Below are 6,520 nucleotides of genomic sequence, written 5' to 3' on the forward strand. Positions count from 1 at the left end.
GATAAAAGCATCTGCTAAATGACTGTAGAATAGAATGTCTATGTGACTAAATGTATATGGAGTTGCTCCAATGTGATTGGCTTATTAACTTATAGGCTATTATCAGTGTTCACAATAATTGATCAGATGTACCTAATAAAGTGGCCATTCATTCATTTTCCGAACTGCTTATTCCAATTCAGGGTCGCGGGGAAGCTGGAGCCTATCCCAGCTGGCTTTGGGCGACAGGCAGGGTACACCCTGGACAGCTCGCCAGTCCATCGCAGATAAAGTGGCCAGTGAGTTTATATTTCAGTGTATCACTATTTTTTTAATTTTCAAAATACCTTAAATACCTCCATTGGTCTTCTGTCATGTAAAACCACGGGTGAAGTAAACATTGTCTAAAATCTGTAAACATGTGGCTGGTAGGAACGAGACACTGTGCAACATTCAGAATGATGTCCAGACAACTAAATCCACTTCAGTCCAAACTGCTTTTTATCTGTTTAAGATTATGTTACAGTGTAATTAAAACCACATTGCTGTTGTCCTTCACAACACAATGCAGCCCTGAGAAATCAGGCCCTTATTGCTTTCCATGCAGTTGTTATTAAAAACCCTTTATAATATCTGTTTATTGTTTCTTGGGTGGTCCAGCAAGGCTCTAATAAGATTCGACTCAATGGCACGACTTCTTGTCCGGCCAGGAAAGAAAGGTTGTTAGCATCGTTACATAAATGCCTCGTAATAAGAGGCTTCTTTTTGGAGGCATTACTCAGATGCCAAGTGTCACATTCTGTACCCAAAGACCAACCACAAGAAAGTTGCACCCACATGCTGTTTCAGCCAACTACTGTAGCGCGTTTCAGGCAGGAAGGCGCTGCTTGCTGAGAAGCACAGACTTAATTTGGAAAACAAACATTACATTTTTATTTATAAACTGACTAACCAACATTATTGTAAGGTACCACTAAACACGTGTACTTATTTTCCACAGAATCTAAAACAAGTCAAGTAAAATGTCAAGAAAACGATGATGTAAACAGCACAGGCAGTATTTACTGAGAGGGGCTGTATAAGCAAAGCCGCTACATTTTTTCATAAGCCGTTGTCTTTCAACGCGCTTAACTGTGTGTGATGAAAGACGATATAATATTTGCCTTTTCATTGCTCAAGACGCAGGAGAATGGCACACACTCAGGAGTTTTGATTGTCTTATGTTTTTTCTTTTTTCCTAAATGTGTTTAATGACAGCTATGTGAGCATGCTGTAACGCATTCGCTGCCCTGAAGTGGAACATGGAGCCTGCCAAAGCGGTTGCGAAACCACCCTGTGCCGCGACTCTGACAGGAATTTCCCATCGGCCCATTATCAGCATCAGACAAGCTGAGTGATTGCAATTACATCGACCCAAATGCTAACAGCAACTGCTTTTTCTCTATTCCCCGAGAGAAGTTAGGTATTATGAAAGGCCCCATTGTGAATCTGAGGTTCCTGTCTGCCCTGCAAACCAACATAGTTGGACTGTCTTTAATAAGGCTTTAATTATGAGATTCCTCCACCTTAGAGACTGACTCAATGTGTGACAGCTTCAAGCATATCCCTCTGTGTGTAGTTTACCTCACTGAAAAATGAACCAAAGGCCATGTTTACCAAAAAATAAAAAAAATTAGTGGTCTCTTGTAAATATAACTGTAAAACACATCTATCAAGTGGATTTATAGTCTGTTCTGTTTATGTTATGAGATTAGATCGCTTCCAAAAACCAAACTCCCTTCACCTGGTAGAAGTTGGTGTTTAACTTTCTAATTCTCTGTCTGTTAAACTCCAAATGATCCAGCATTTGCAAACCACCTGACTCTGTGACCAGTCACCGCAGCCCAGGTCAGTCAAGTTTAATTCAGCCGTTTTGGTATCGTGCTAATTCAGAACAAAGTTATCTTCAGACACTTAGCAGGGTGCCCAAGTCCAGTCCTTTTAGATGCAACCCTTCTTTATCCCACCTGCTTTACAGACATAATACACTCAAGACAGGAAGCAAATCTACGTTAGTGCAGTTTATAACAACTGTGTTCATACAAGCCAGTTTCTAGTAAGTAAAACCAAAGGATTACATCAAATCTAGTCTTTGATTTAATGTCCCATCCTGAGAGTGCACAGGGTGGTTGGCAAAAATGGATGGGGAAAAAACAGTTTTAACTGAAAGGAAAATCCTCAAGCAGAACCAGAACCAGGGAGGGCGGCGGTCTGGTTATACTAGTTGTAGGTGGAGAGGATGGGAAAGAGGGATCAGAGGGATGCCTGCTGAGAGAGAGAAAGACAGAGGTGTGATCTACTACTGTCCTATTTCATACTAACCTCTTCATTCATTCCTTCATTCTCCAGACACCTTAGTCCAAATCAGGGTCGCGGGAAGCTGGGGTCTTTCCCAGCAACCATCAGGTGAGAGGCGGGTACATCTGGACAGGTCACTGGTCCATCACAGGGCCTCATCCTAACCCATCTTCTGAAATTACAAATTAAAATTTATTTCCAATGTCACCTAACTTTTTTTTTTTTGATGCATGCAGAAATAACTAAAAAAGATTTTAAGTTTCAATGAGTTTTAATTGAGCATTCATGGGAAAACAAAGCTTGGGAGCAAACTGCAATACTCAATAAAGTTGTTAAAGTCGTCAAATATGTTGATATTCTCCAAATCCACCAACATCCAATCTGACTGCTTATGGTGAAAAAGTTGAAGCTAATGCTGCATGTTGGTTGAACGCTAATTGGCTGATAGTTTGAGCTAATGAACCCCAACTCTGGTAGACAACAAGTAATCTGGTAACAAACAAGATACAGTGCCAGAAAAGATAAATAGCAAAGAAACACTGGAGAAAAGCAAACATAACAGCTGCACTTTTTTGCAGAGCAAAGCTAAAGCACCAACAACAGCATGAACACAACCAACACAGCCTCCATTGTTCCACTCATTTCTGATTGCATGCAGAAATAACTTTTTTTTTTTTGATGCATGCAGAAATAACTAAAACATACAGGCAGCAATCTTATACTCCGGTCCTCGAGGGCCTCTATCCTGCAAGGTTTCAATCTTCCTAGCAGCAACACATCAAACTTATATGAAAGGGTTATTGTGCAGAACTTGACAACAAGTTGTCGGATCCATATCCTTTGAATCAGGGAAGCATCTAAAACTTGCAGGACGGTGTCCCTTGAGGACCAGATTGAGATCCTTGTAAAAACCTGATTGTCATCGGCAGCAAAGAGAAGCGGGACATATTGTTATGTTGTGGATTTTAGAGGCATGATTACAGATTAGTGGTCATCCAGTAACTAAAGGGCAAAGTGGATCCAACTCCTGATGTAAAAGACTACTTGAGGTTCAAACTATAATCGAGGATCCACGAAATAACAAGTTTAACAAATCCCATGGAGGTTCTGACAGTGGCATCAACATGTAGAGAGACGAGACTTGCAAGATCCAGAAGGAAAAAAGCAACAACAAAGAAGCTCTAATTATGGCACTCAGATATTGATGTCCAACACAGCCAGCAGATGCAGTGTAATGCATTTTCAAGTTGTAGTAGTTAGTGGCCTCCTCCTGGGAAATGGTGGTTATTTCTGGACTGACTCTGAACACCCCTTAAACCACAGAGGGTAAACACGCTGCTAATGGTAACAGGAAAGGATTTAATTGGCTTGTTTTGGCGGATGAGCTCACATTTGAAAAATATGTTTAAACCGGCTGCTTTAGTGAATAAAAAACAACAACAACAACAAAAAAAAAAACAGTAGAGGTGAAAACAAACTGGACAAAAATGAAAACTGTGACCTTCTTTTTCAATGAAAATATTTTTTTCAGTTGCTTGGTTCGCCTGCATGAAGATTTCTTGTCTCAGTGAAAAGTCGTTATGGTTCATATTTACTTTGCAATGGTTTTGATGACAGTACAGTGCCCATTTTGAAGACCTTCATACAGTATTAGGGATACTAGAAGGGGTTAATTAAATAACCCAGTGTGACTAGTTTCCATGCAAGTCAGACACGTCGTCACTCAGGCAGTTTGGACCACAATCGATACATTCTGTTTCTGAGACCTATTGCACCACTTCATGGTCAAATCGTTGCTCAAAAGCCCGTTGTGTTCAACATGATACTTGTCTTCTGCCCCTTGGTGGACTTTTTTTTTAGCACTACAACAATTCTGACATTAAACAGCGATAAACTGTATGTGTTATTTACCTCAAAAGATAGAAGACTTCAGATAGAAAAAAAAACTCTCTTAAAGTGTTTATTAAAAGCTGGTTACTTAGGATGAGGCTGCATTGTGTGTCTTTCACCACTGCTACACAGGCAAATTTGTCATTAACAAGGAAAAAAAACTAAAGTACAAATTGGATCATTTTAATTTTTACCGTTCATTTTTCGGTATTATTAGTCAATTAACTTTGCAGAACCATCACATGGTTTATGACCTTTGCATCCTCCTCACCAACAGAATAGACAAATAATCTTACCCATGTAGATATTTGGTGAGATGATGCTATATGAATGCTGGACTATGATCAATAACATAGTGCTATTAATGTAGAACCTCATATAGAATATCATTACATGCTGTGTTCACTTACACTTGAGCATCTGAGGGTAACCCAGGTATGGGTCAGTTTTCAGTTTCTACCAAATGGCGTAATAATATGATTGTCTTATTGTCTATACTTTAGGTTGTCCCTGAGTGTGTGTGAGTTGGTGGTGGAACTTGGACCTGTGCATTACACGGTTTTAATGCACTTCATCAAGGAACACCACTCCACTGTGTGTCGTGGTCTTGTAGATTCTTCGTTGTGCATTAAAACAGCGTAATGCACGACGCTTTGTTGTATAATTCTTATTCTTAAGCTCATTTGCAGGTGTTATTCTGTTTAATTGACTGTGCAAATATTTTTATGGACTCACAAACTTCAATATCTCATGTGCAGCTGGAGTCCATATGAGATCTAGTGAAAGTGTTCAAGTTTCTTCTGAACGCGTACAATTAAGCCGGGATATGAGGGATGACCATAGTTGGAGCCCAAACATAATGTGGATATGACTGTTTGACTGGAAGCCAGCAACATGCCCTGATGCCGTGCATTCTGTCTTTCTTCTCTGTTTGTCAGCACTTCCAAACATGGCTACCCGCAGAGAGCCACAGACAGTGAGACTCTCTTAGGGATGCCAGAATCCTGTATATTATGTTTTTAGCATGCCTCAGATTTTTTCACAGCAGCCTGAGTTACACCAAACAGAGCAGAGCGGTCCAAACCCTGCTGATTCTGAGGCTGATCCAAACAAACCTGTTGCTGTGATACTGAACAAAAAGGCTGAAAAACAATGCAAACCATGAAGCCTGGTTTGTCTCACTTCCACTTTTTAATAAAGCTCCTAGTAGTTAATCATTCACAAGGACAACTTGGTGGGCTGCCAGGTTTTGGAAAATCCTCTTTTTGCAGAACACTTGCATGCCTTTAGCCATCTCTTCGTAATATTATGTTTTTGCTTGATAAGTTACATGACTACTTTGACTATGATGAAATACAGTAAATGTCAACATAAAAACAAGGTGAAAATGTGGGACAAGATCCGACCTGATTCAGTTGTGTGGAAAGTTGGGAGAAATTGGAAAGAGGTGCAGTTAGACTCGTAGTAGTAGTAGTAGTAGTAGTAGCGAGTTAGTAACTGTAAAAGTGTAGATTGTCCTAAGATTGGTACATGGATAAAATTAATGATCCAATGTAAATCAATGGAAATAATAACTTGTAAATTAGACAATAATTTTACATTATATAAACAAATTTGGAACCCATTTGATGTGTTTCTAGAAAACAAATACGCCAGGGACTTTATGGAAGTAGAAAATACAGAAGAAGCTGTTGAAACATTATATATATATATATATATATATATATATATATATATATATATATATATATATATATATATATATATATATATATATATATATATATATATATAGATATACACACACATGTACTAATGAGACAATGCTGTGGTGTTGAATAAAAGTCATGTTTAATTGTATTTACTTTATGTGGTTGATATTTATGTAATTTTTTCGTTTTTTGGTTATTTTTTTTATTCCCTGCTTATCCCTGCTCCAACACACACCTGGCTTCCATTGAATGAATCTAACAGCCAATGAAGGTGTGTTGCAGCAGGGATACATGGAAAACCTGCAGGATTTTCTGGATCCAGATTTATCTGATTCCTTATAAAACCTGTTGGGAACTTCTGGATTTTCTTGCCATTTACTCTGCAGTTATATGAATATAAAATTGATAAAACATAAAGAAACAATAAAAACAGCTCAATGAAACAAGCTGAAATATAAAATCAAAAGAATAAAGTCATTATCTTGAATGTCAAAACGCTAAAAGAAAGAACATGGGTTTTAAGAGGAAATTTAAAAAAAACAGTTAAGGAGGAGGTCCGTCTGACACACAGAGGAAGGTCGTTCCACGACCTCGGACCAGTG

This window comes from Telmatherina bonti, assembly GCF_933228915.1.
Source record: "Telmatherina bonti genome assembly, chromosome: 4".
Lineage (NCBI taxonomy): Eukaryota > Metazoa > Chordata > Actinopteri > Atheriniformes > Telmatherinidae > Telmatherina > Telmatherina bonti.